A 12,183-nucleotide genomic window follows, 5' to 3' on the forward strand; every position below is an offset into this window, starting at 1 on the left:
AAAAGGTTGATAATGGGAATAATGAAGCAGTCAGTTATTTATGCAGTCATGATTGGCAAAAGTGATTAGAACACGAACCTGCCCAGAAGCAATGATTAGGTCATGAAAATGTTAAGGAATACTGAAACCAGGCACTATATTTGACATTTAAGAAATACTATTCCAACCCTTAATCATGACAACTTGTTTTTAAGGCATTTATACAGAATAATACCTTTGGACAATGAGTCTTGTACTTGCAGTATGCATAATTAAATATAAGGGGGAGAGTCAGGAATGATGTGCTGTAAGACAAGGGACTAGGGAAGAAATTACTACAATGACAGGTGAAGAACAGATTTCTTTCCTGGTCACAAACGCCTGCCTCCCACAGATATGACCTTGGTGGCCAGGCATTCCAGCAGCTCTATTTATTGAACGTCTTCCAAGTTTGGAGGTGCCAGAGAGTTGTGAGTGGGGGCAATGTGTTTTTTTTTTCATTTTTTGGTTGATGACTGAATGCAAAGATCTGAGTGGGTACCTAAACAATAACTCTGTCCTGAAGTTTAAAAATGAAATGTTGACTTGACTAGCTTTTATAATTAAATCATAAGTCCTCCCCCACTTTTTTTGTTCATGTTTTCTCATAATAAAATTTAAGCTCCTTAAGAATAGAGACTGTTTTAGTATTTTTTAAAAAATCTCCAATGCCTAGCATAGTTCCTGGCACATGTTTCAAGATGATTAAAATACTTTTTGAATTGAAATTTTTATAGTTTGTAACTTAGGAAGTAATTATAACCACCTTTACTCCACTAATTCTACTTGCCTTTGTTTTTGTGTATTTCATAATTAGGAGGGAAAGGTCTCTGAATGGGATATCATTGCTCAATTCATTGCCAGTAAATTTTTTCTTTATTTTTTTGGATATACTAATTTTTGACCTTAAGCTTTTTCACCCACATACCCTTCCATCTGAACACTATTGGTAGGGGCTCTCTTCTGGTAAAGGCAGAATAATCTGAAAGTGAGATTGGAAAGTTTCCTTTTTTTCCTTAACTTGCTATCTCACCCCTGCAGCAACAGTATAGAGAGTGCCAGGAACTTCTGAGTCTTTATCAGAAATACCTTTCTGAACAGCAGGAGAAGCTCTCTCTGTCCCTCTCAGAGCTCCACGCTGGTAAAGTGAAGGAACAACAACAACAGGTAAGCAAGAACCTTTCACCTTCTGTTTTCTTGCCTTTGATGGTGAGACCAGCAAGGTGCTGGAATAGAATGAACACATTCACTTTTCATCAGAGAAGTGCTAACCTAAGTCTAGTTAGTTCTTTTACCTTCCATTTTTCCCCTCTTCCCTCTCTCTCTCCTCTCTTTTACTTCTTTCTCCCCTCTCCTCTTTCTCACCCTTTACTTCCCCCTCTGCTCTCTCCCTTTTCTCTTCTCTGCTCTTTCCTCCCCTTCTCCAGTGTCCAGAGGTCAGTACGATCACTTAATGCAGGCTCCCGATAATTACAGGAAGCTCCTGGGTGAGATTTGATCACAGTAGGAACTGGGAAAAACAAACAAACAAACAAACAAAGAATTGCTTTGTTGCTTAATGAGAAAGATCAGGTGTGTTGTTTTTTCTGCGTGTTCTTATGAAAAACAATTATATACTATTCTAAGTCTTGTTACCTGAGTCATCTTTATATTTCAAAATTATTTGAAATGAGATGGCATAGCTTGTGTAAGGGTTTTTAATTTAAACTTTAAAGTTCCTAGCTCTTTTAAAAGATAAATATGTATTTATACACACAGAAATATTGGAGAGTGTCTATAAACTATACACATTTCATAACTGTATGGTATTTTAAAATGTCTCTCCTCTCTTCATGGTTATATTTCGCAAAACAAACACATCTAGTTCTTACCTTTTAGGAACCAGTAATCTGGTTCTAGACCTGTGATTTTGTTTGAGTGAAAATCCTAGTTGGGAAACTGCCTCCATTGATAATTTCTACACCTTACAGTTCTTATGCAATTATAAATCTGAGAGAGTTACCTGGGCCCAAGTGATTTTCCCTTGGTTACACTCTTAGTGGTTGAAGACAGAGCTTGAACCCAGGTCTATCTCACTATAAGCTACTATCCCCTGGGACACACTGTCTCTCCAAAATCTTTATAATGAACATGAAATAGAAATATAAAAATGTACTAAAATAGAAACTGTTGGGTTTTAAGAATTGCATTGTGAGTTGATGTTGATTAATATTTTAAAGTATATACATACTAGAGTTAAGTTTTTAAAATTGATGACATGCTATGATAGGAATAGTATGCTATTTTTCTCTTCTTTGAATGGATATCATTTTTTTAAAGGTCAGACTTTAGAACACAGCTACTTTACTGCTATAGCCCACTTCTTTAAAATGCTATATTTCAAATGGGAAATGTGTGTCCCAAAATTTTAAAGGGAGGTACTACATTTTTAGGGCTGTGAAAGTTCAGTCTAAATTTCTTTATGAAATTTGCTTTCTACCTTGTTGCATGAAAAGGGTGGGAGACAGGTTTCAAACTTGTTTTTGTTGTCTCTGGAAATACTTTGCACTTGTTAGCCACATTGAACAGGGCTGTTATTTAGGTAAGTTATTTCTGGTCACACTCCTCAGGGGATCTGGAAGAAGATCTGGAAGAGAGTGCTATTCTTGACTTTTTCCCCAGTATTTTTCTTAGACCACATAACCATAGATCTGATGTGGTTTGAAGTGGAGATTTAGGGCCTATTTCAGATATGATCTTTTCCTCTAACATTGTAGAATGTAGTGGCGATAAATAGTCACTAGGGGGCTCCAAAGACATCTACATAAGAAGGTCTAACCCTTTTTTTTTCCTCGTCTCTGGTTGGAGAGCAGGAAGTTACTCTTGTGTTACAGTGGCCTATGTTTAAGCTAGTAATTTCTTGGTAAGTTTGACTAGAGACTGATTTATAGTTGATAATCGTGCCTCAGAATGGGCTCTTAATCCTTTCCTACTTGTTCCTACTTCTCCATAATCTACAAATGGGGAAGGGGGGAGAGGAAGAGGGATGAGAAGGGAGAACAGATAATCAGCTACTACCCTAGTAGTGTGACAGTGTTGGCTTTTTGTGCACCAGTAACAACCAAAGCCAGGACTTCAAAAAGAGGGAATGCTTTTAAGTTTAAGTAACTGTATTTTCAGTGGTGAAAGTATACCTTCCCACTATGGCAATATTGCATCCTCTCTAGATGTTAGCAGATAGTTTTTGTGAGTGGCTGTTGATGGAAAATGTGTTATCTTGGCTAGTATGATGGTTGGCCTCCTGAACTCAAGCATTGTGGTTCTTAGACAACAGTTAGATGGTTGCTAAGCCTGGACTTGCATCACTGCCAACTTGGTAGGAGCTGCCAGAACATGTGCTCCCCTGGCCTAGCCGTCATGCACCCAGAGAGACCTCTGAAGCACTGGCATAGCACATTAGTGGAATCTTACAGTCTCTGAGTTGTCACTTTGGGTGTTTAAGACAAAAGTCCTGTTCTTAGAAAGTGTTTGATGTATTCAGACTCAGTCCTAGTGCTGTGGAAATGTAGTTGAAAGTTAAAGAGTGCCTTGTCATTCAGAGACAACTGACCTACTTGCCTTCTAAAAGCAAGCAGAGACAACTATTTCCTTTAGGGCTAGGTCAAAAGAATCTCCAGATCAATTCTGGCTTAGAGCACAGCTATATTGTCAGTATTTCCACTTTTGTTGAAGAACGTCTCTGAACTTCGATGAGGAGGGCTTCTTTTCCTTCCTCATGGAAAAGGGTGAATTGGCCATGTTCTCATTGCTGGCCCTGAGGTCATTCTGAAGATTCTGATCCTGAGCTTCTTTTCCAAGAAAGGTGTTTTTGGGGAAGGCTTCAAGAATGATAAAGATCTGGCTTTTGTTTCCAAAAGGTGACAGCCACACCCTATCTTTTGTCTCCAAATGAAAAACACAGACTTTGAGCTGGTTGGACCAGAGGCTTTAGTTGGGGGCAAGCAGGGGCAGAGTTCTGAGCTGTTGGCTCTCCCAGTAAATAGCAATGGACCAGATAAGGGTAAAATTCCAAGCAAGTCACTCGCCCTTAAATAACAACAACAAATTAATTTCCAGATTTTGAAATGGAGATGGCTGGCTGTTTATTGTTCATGAAGTATTTATTTGACTTTGAAGGTCTTGCTTATTTTTTTCTCCCTAAAGTTGGTTGCCATCTGGCTCAGATTAGGTTGTATGGGTTGTTTCATATTCACATTTCACCCACAATTCACCAGCAGTGTTCTGACTTAAGATTTTGCCTCTGTTAGGGGTATATGTCATATCTATTTCTATTTCTTTCATTTCCAACAAAAGGAAACCTTCCTAGGGGAATTTTTATCTCTGATTTTCTTTAAACACCCTCAGATACACACCTTGGTAAATAAGTCTTGGATTTACTCCATCATTTCTTTACTTTGGTGGGGTTTTGTACTTTAGATTCTGGAGTTCTTTTCAGCTGTAAAAGCCCCTGTTTTCTTCTCCAGGCTAGCAAAGTTTTAGAAATCTGGCCCTCACTCACAAAACATTTAACATACAATGCATAGCTCTTTAATTTAGCCTCTGAACTGAGGTTCAGAAAAGTTAAGTGACTTGCTTATGGCCACATAGCTAGAAAGTATCCAAGGTGGCATTTGAGCCCAGGTCTTCCAGTCTCTAAATCTAGTACTCTCTCCAGTACCTGTCGTTCTGTCTCTGTTGACTAGGTGAATGATTTGGTTCACACTAATGTTTTTGGCGAGTGTTTTCCCCATGTAATGCAGGAAATTTAAAATTCTCCCATTGTTTCATTGGCAAAACCACCTTCCTTTTGAAAGTTTGTGGCATTCCTTCAGCACTTTGTACATCGAGGAAAAGCCAGGGCAGCAGTCTGAGGGGCAGTTTCTCTTTCACTATAAAAGTATTGACAAGCATGTTAGACTTAGGCCTTACTATTCTTTTTTTTTTTAATACTCTTATTTATTTTATCTTCATATATGTTTGGAGCAGCTAGGTGGCAAAGGAGCAAGTATGCTGGGCCTGGATCAGGAAGATGAGTCTTCCTGAGTTTAAATCTGGCCTCAGACACTTTCTAGATGTGTGACACTGGGCAAGTTACTTAACCCTATTTGCCTTAGTTTTCTCATCTGTAAAATGAACTGCAGAAGGGAATGGCAAATCACTCCAATATCTCTGCCAAGGAAATTTCAATGTGGGGTCACAAAGAGTTGAACATGACTGAAAATAACTGAACAACAACTCTTATGTTCCTTTCTCTCCACTCATATGACAACTACAACATAATTCAAGATCTTATTACCTCTTCCTTGGGCTTTTTCTATCACTTCTTAATTGGTTTCCCTGTCTTTTTTTTTTATTGTTTTGTTGACTATTTATTTTTTTTCCTTTTTTTTAATTTAATTTAATTTATTTATTTAACATATTTAGTTTTCAGCATTGGTTTTCACAAGAGTTTGAATTACAAATTTTCTGCCCATTTCTACCCTCCCCGCCCCACTCCAAGAAGGTGTATATTCTGATTGCCCTGTTCCCTTCTATCACCCCACTCCCTTCCCATCCCCTTTTCCCTTCCCCTCTTGTAGGGCAAGCTAAATTTCTACTCCCCATTGCCTGTGTATCTTATTTTCTAGTTGCATGCAAAAAACTTTTTTTTTTTATTTTGAACATCTGTTTTTAAAAACTTTGAGTTCCAAATTCTCCCTCCTCCTCCCTTCCCACCTACCCTCCCCAAGAAGTCAAGCAATTCAACATAGGCCACATGTGTATCATTATGTAGAACCCTTCCACAATACTCATGTTGTGAAAGGCTAACTATATTTTGCTCCTTCCCAACCCATCCCCCTTTATTGAATTCTCTCCCTTGACCCTGTCCCCTTTCGAAAGTGTTTGTTTTTGATTACCTCCACCCCCATCTGCCCTCCCCTCCATCACCCCTCCCTTTTTTTTTAATCTTCTTCCCTCTTCTTTCCTGTGGGGTAAGATACCTGATTGGGTATGCATGGTATTCTCTCCTCAGGCCCAATCTGATGAGAGCAAGATTCACTCATTCCCCCCTCACCTGCCCTCTCCCCTCCTCCCACAGAACTGCTTCCTCTTGACACCTTTATGCAAGATAATCCACCCCATTCTGTCTCTCCCTATCTCCCTCTCTCAATATGTTCCTCTCTCATCCCTTAATTTGATTTTATTTCTTTTAGATTTCTTCCCTTCATCTTCAATTCACCCTGTGTCCGCTCTCTCTCTCTCTCTCTCTATATATATATATATATAAACATAGATATATACATACATACACATTCACTTATATATATATATATATATATATATCTACATAAACATATATACATATATGCATATTCCCTTCAGCTACCCTAATACTGAGGTCTCATGAATCATACACATCATCTTTCCGTGTAGGAATGTAAACAAAACAGTTCAACTTTAGTAAGTCCCTTGCAATTTCTTTTTCTTGTTCTTTTTCTTGATTACCTTTTCATGCTTCTCTTGATTCTTGTGTTTGAAAGTCAAATTTTCTATTCAGTTCTGGTCTTTTCACTGAGAAAGCTTGAAAGTCCTCTATTTTATTAAAAATCCATATTTTGCCTTAGAGCATGATACTCAATTTTGCTGGGTAGGTGATTCTTGGTTTTAATCCTAGCTCCATTGACCTCCGGAATATCGTATTCCAAGCCCTTCGATCTCTTAATGTAGAAGCTGCCAGATCTTGGGTTATTCTGATTGGGTTTCCACAATACTCAAATTGTTTCTTTCTGGCTGCTTGCAGTATTTTCTCCTTGATCTGGGAGCTCTGGAATTTGGCAACAATATTCCTAGGAGATTTCTTTTTTGGATCTATTTGAGGAGGCGATCGATGGATTCTTTCAATTTCTATTTTGCCCTCTGGCTCTAGAATATCAGGGCAGTTCTCCTTGATAATTTCTTGAAAGATGATATCTAGGCTCTTTTTTTGATCATGGCTTTCAGGTAGTCCAATAATTTTTAAATTATCTCTCCTGGATCCATTTTCCAGGTCCGTGGTTTTTCCAATGAGATATTTCACATTGTCTTCCATTTTTTCATTCCTTTGGTTCTGTTTTATAATATCTTCATTTCTCATAAAGTCACTAGCTTCCACTTGCTCCAATCTAATTTTTAAAGTAGTATTTTCTTCAGTGGTCTTTTGGACCTCCTTTTCCATTTGGCTAATTCTGCCTTTCAAGGCATTCTTTTCCTTGTTGGCTTTTTGGAGCTCTTTTGCCATTTGAGTTAGTCTGTTTTTTAAGGTGTTGTTTTCTTCAGTGTATTTTTCAGTATTTTTTTGGGTCTCCTTTAGCAAGTCATTGACTTGTTTTTCATGGTTTTCTTGCATCCTTCTCAATTCTCTTCCCAATTTTTCCACTACTTCTCTAACTTGCTTTTCCAAATCCTTTTTGAGCTCTTCCATGGCCTAGGACCAGTTCATGTTTTTCTTGGAGGCTTTTGGTGTAGGCTCTTGCACTTTGTTGACTTCTTTAGGCTGTACGTTTTGGTCTTCTTTGTCACCAAAGAAAGAATCCAAAGTCTGAGACTGAATCTGGGTGTGTTTTCGCTGCCTGGCCATATTCCCAACCAACTAACTTGACCCTTGAGTTTTTCAGCAGGGTATGACTGCTTGTAGACTAAAGAGTTCTATGTTCCACGTTTGGGGGGGAGGTGCCAGCTCTGCCACACCAGCACTCCTCCTTCCCCAAGAACCCCCAACCCGGACTGGGCTTAGATTTTCAGCAGGCTGTGCACTTCTGCTCTGATCCGCCACCTAATTCCTCCCACCAGGTGGGCCTGGAGCCGGAAGCAACAACAGCTGTAGCTGCCCCACCTCCGCTGCCCCCGGGGCTGGAAGCCGAACCGTGAACTCCTTCCACTCCAGCAGCTTTTCCCACTAACCTTCTCTGCTGTTTTTGGTGTTTGTGGGTTGAGAAGTCTGCTAACTGCCGCAGCTCACTGATTCTGGGTGCCAGGGTACTTTCTGCCCGGCTTCTGGTCTGGTTGGTCCCCACAGCTCACGCTGGGCTTGGCTGGTCTTGGCTCCCCACGGCTCCCCTCTGCTCCCAGCTCCATGTGGGATAGACCTCACCCAGAGACCATCAAGGCTGTCCTGGGCTGGAGCCCTGTTTCCCTCTGCTGTTTTGTGGGTTCTGCCATTCTAGAATTGGTTCAGAGCCATCTTTTTTAGGTTTTTGGAGGGACTTGGCAGGGAGGTCACGCTAGTCCCTGCTTTCCAGCTGCCATCTTGGCTCCCCCCCCCACCCCTTACTATTCTTTTCTGTCTCTAACTGTAATCCATAATTCAGGTTGTTATAAACTCTATAACATCATCTCTTGGCAGCTCCTTTGCTTGCTTATGTTGGAAGGTAGACTAAAGGAATCTTGAGGGTGATATTGCCATTTTCTGTGGATCCCTTTAGCCTCGATGAGGAAATGGAGTCTGTGGACTGTGTCGGTGGGTGTTCTTGCTTCATCGGCACACTCCAGATCTGAAGATGGCCTTTGGTGTGATGGCAGTCTTTCTGTTCATGGTGCTCTTCCACTTTCTTATCTGATCATTTTACATATTTTTCCTAATATTATGGACAAAAGTTGTTTGTGCTATGTTTTCTTTTTTTACCTTTGCTAGGAATAACATCTTAATTCCTGGGTCATTTTAATCTTCTCAGTATCAGAGGCATTATTTTTTACTGTTATATGGTACTTATAGCCATGTGGAATGTTGAATCTCAGGGCCACCTCCTATTCCCTTACTGTTTCCATGGATACTTTCAGCTGGTATACTCTTTCAAGCAGCATACAGAGATATTGCTGTGAAGCTTCTTGTTCTTATTTTGATTTTGAAGGCATTTAACACTGAATTGGCTGGCTGGTATAGATAGAAAGATTGCACTAGATCAATGCCCCTACTCCACAGAACTATACTGAGGATCAGTAAAAAATATAAACTCTTTACCATTGGCTGTTCCACCATCTGCATCTTCCAGTGTAGAGCCTCTCATTAAATCAGTATCTGAGAACCTTGAGCTGAGAAGAAAGAGGGAGCTGGTAGTAGGAGGCCTAAGATGTAGAAATTAGTAATCATTTAAAAAAAGTTTTTAAGGCCTTTGGTAATGTAAGTTTTGTAACCAATAAAAATTAGCTACAGAAAACTGCTGGTTCATGGATTGATGATTGGGAAACACTAAAGTAGGTGATCCCTAAGTATCTTCCAATTTTAAGGTTCTCTTAAGACTATAGATGCCAATTTGTGCTTAATCAATCAAAGATTATCATTGAAAGTACAGAACTTTAAAAAAATCACTTAATTCTACAGTCTTAGTAGTTACCTAATACTTGACACAACTGACAAATCATATTAGCTAGTCTTTACTTCCAAAATCATCCATTTTAATGATATACTTGCCTCCACCCTTGAATCTTTCACTCCCTTTATGTTTTGCCATTCTTTTACTACTAGTCATTAATTCTAGGTAACCTTCAATATCCTCATCCTTCTAGTCTTTAACAATCACGGGGGAGGGGGTGCAGGGTGTGGGAAGTGTTTCTCTCTTAGTCACTATTGGCAAGATTCTTTTCAGAGTCTTCCTCAATAGGCTGATGTTTCACCTGGAAGATGGTAATCTACCTGAGAGCCAGTGTGGGTTCATAAAGGTCCAAGGAATGGGCCATATGTTTGTTGCCAGATAACTCTAGGAGAAATGTCAGGAGCAGAACAGAAGTCTCTGCACAGTGTTCATTGATCTGATCAAGGCCTTTGATATTGTCAATCATGAGGGCTTCTGGAAAATTATGGTGAAATTTGGTTGCCCAGAGAAGTTCATCAGTTTTGTATACCAGTACCATGATGGCATGCTTGTATGGCTTCTAGATAATGGATGATGCTCTTGTACTTTGCCAGACATTGGAGTGAAGCAAGGCTATGTGCTTGCTCCCATGCTTTTTAGCATGATGTTTTCATCAGTGTTGTCAGATGCCTTCAGTGAGGATGAAAATGGCATCAAGGTTAGCTATTACACTGACAGGAAATTATTTGACTTGAAACATCTACAAGCCAAGACTAAAGTAGAGGGAGAGTTGCTGCATAATTTTTTTGTTTGCAGATATTGTACAGTAAGTGCAGCCTCTGAGGCTGAGATGCAATAAAATATGGATCAATTTGCCGCTGCTTGTGCTAATTTTGGCCCAACACTGCCAAGAAAATACAGATTCTTCACACCATCCGTATGTGGAACCATTGGTTACAGCAAATGGAGAAATATTGAATACTGTGGATAAGTTCACTTACCTTGGCAGTATACTTTCCAGGGATGTACATATAGATTATGAGATTAATACACTCATTGCTAGTACTAGTTCAGTGTTTGATAGGCTTCTAAGGAAAGTGTGGGAGAAAAAAGAAATTAGACTGCCTACCTAATTGAAGGTCTACCGAGCCATTGTGCTAACTTCATATTGTAGGCCTGCGAAACCTGGACAGTATGCCAGTGCCATGCCAGGAAATGGAATCACTTCCATTTGAATAATCTTAAGAAGATTCTGAAACTCACCTGGCAAGATAAGGTACTGGACACTGAAGTCCTTTCTTGAGGTAAACTTCCAAGCATTTAAACTCTGCTGCAGAGAGTGCAACTATGACGGGCTGGCCATATTATTCAAATTCCAAACATGTTTGCCTGAAAGACTATTTTGCAGAGAAAGCACACAAGGCAAGTGCTCACATGGAGGTCAGAAGAATCAATAAATGGACACTCTCAAGCCTCTCTGAAGAACTGTGGAATCGAATGTGAAGCATGAGAGATACTGGCAAAGGACCACCAAAAGAAAGTGCTGTGCTCTGTGAGTGAAGCAGAATCGCAGTACCTTAAAAGAAATATGAGATGTGTGAATTTAGAGATATCTCCACTGCAAAAATTCATTTGTGGATTGTTTGTGCCTGATCTGTCGTAGAGTCTTCTGGCTCATATTGGTCTGATCAACTACAGTCAGGCACATTTACCTTGACCCCAACGTAATGATGTCATTTTGGTCCTCTTTGAGAACAAGCAAAAACAACCATACTAGTTTTAAGGTTCTTGTAAGTCTACAGATGCTCATTTCTACTTAACAAATGAAAAACTATCACTTAACTTTGCAGTCTTAGTAGTTACATAATGGTTGATACAACTGACAAATCATATTAGCTAGTCTTTACCTCCAAAACCATCCATTTTAATGATACACTTGCTTTCACCCTTGAATCTCTCATTCCCTTTATGTTTTGCCATTCTTTTACTGATCATTAACTCTAGGTAACTTTCACCATCGTCATCCTTCTAATCTTTTCTAAGGTCACTGGGTATTTCTTTGGGAAGTCACACAAGAAACTGATGTTCTCTCACTTCAACTAGGCCCTCATTGCTTTAGCACAGTTATTTTATTCACCTTTTATTGATTCCCTCTAGCTTAACCCAAAGTGATGGTCCTAAATCTTTTTGCATTTTGCTTAAGGCATCATCTCTGCTTCTATTCTCCCTCTTAACAACAGCTGACCTCACTTCTGACTTTAATGACTATAATATCATGGTCATCTAATGTGAATTCCTTCAGTTCTCTACATGGCAAAACATTTCCATGTTTACCCTTCCTCTATTTATGGATTTGTAAATTGGTAGAGCTGGAAAGGACCTTAAAAATTAAATGATCTGATTTCAGATAAGGAAACTGTGAACCTCAGAGAAGTTGTTTAAGATTTCATGGTCAACTGGGGCCCAACTAGGACTGGACCCAAGTTTTCTGATCTCTTGGCTAGAATTCCAGCTACCCTCTCATGCTTTATTATTGTCTTGGAGAAATAAAATATTTAACATTTAACAAAATAAATTGATAAGCATTTATTCATTGTCTACTGTGGGCATTTGGCCCTGTGCCTAGGCACTGGGGATAAAAAACTAAAATAATACATAGATCCTTCCATAATGGAGCTGATAGTATAATTTGAAGCAGGACCGGGTTGGGGGTCATGAAGGGGAATGTTAATTCAAGTAACTATGGTACAAGGATGCATATGTTAAGTGCAAAAGGAGAGATGAAGACAGTGTTTTGTTAGAAATCTGAAGTCATTTGCTGAGAAAACACTTATTAAAT

At 39.3% G+C, this 12,183-nt stretch overlaps 1 protein-coding gene across 1 annotated transcript in view; it reads left to right on the forward strand.

Moving 5' to 3' along the window:
- The first annotated feature begins 1,057 nt into the window (after positions 1-1,057).
- Positions 1,058-12,183, forward strand: part of LOC118846702 (protein hinderin-like) — a 291,103-nt gene continuing 279,977 nt past the window's right edge. The window contains exon 1 of the mRNA XM_036755471.1: positions 1,058-1,185. The gene's annotated coding sequence lies outside the window, so the exon portion shown is untranslated. The remainder of the gene's footprint in view (positions 1,186-12,183) is intronic.

Source organism: Trichosurus vulpecula, chromosome 1 (assembly GCF_011100635.1).
Source record: "Trichosurus vulpecula isolate mTriVul1 chromosome 1, mTriVul1.pri, whole genome shotgun sequence".
Taxonomy (NCBI): Eukaryota; Metazoa; Chordata; class Mammalia; order Diprotodontia; family Phalangeridae; genus Trichosurus; species Trichosurus vulpecula.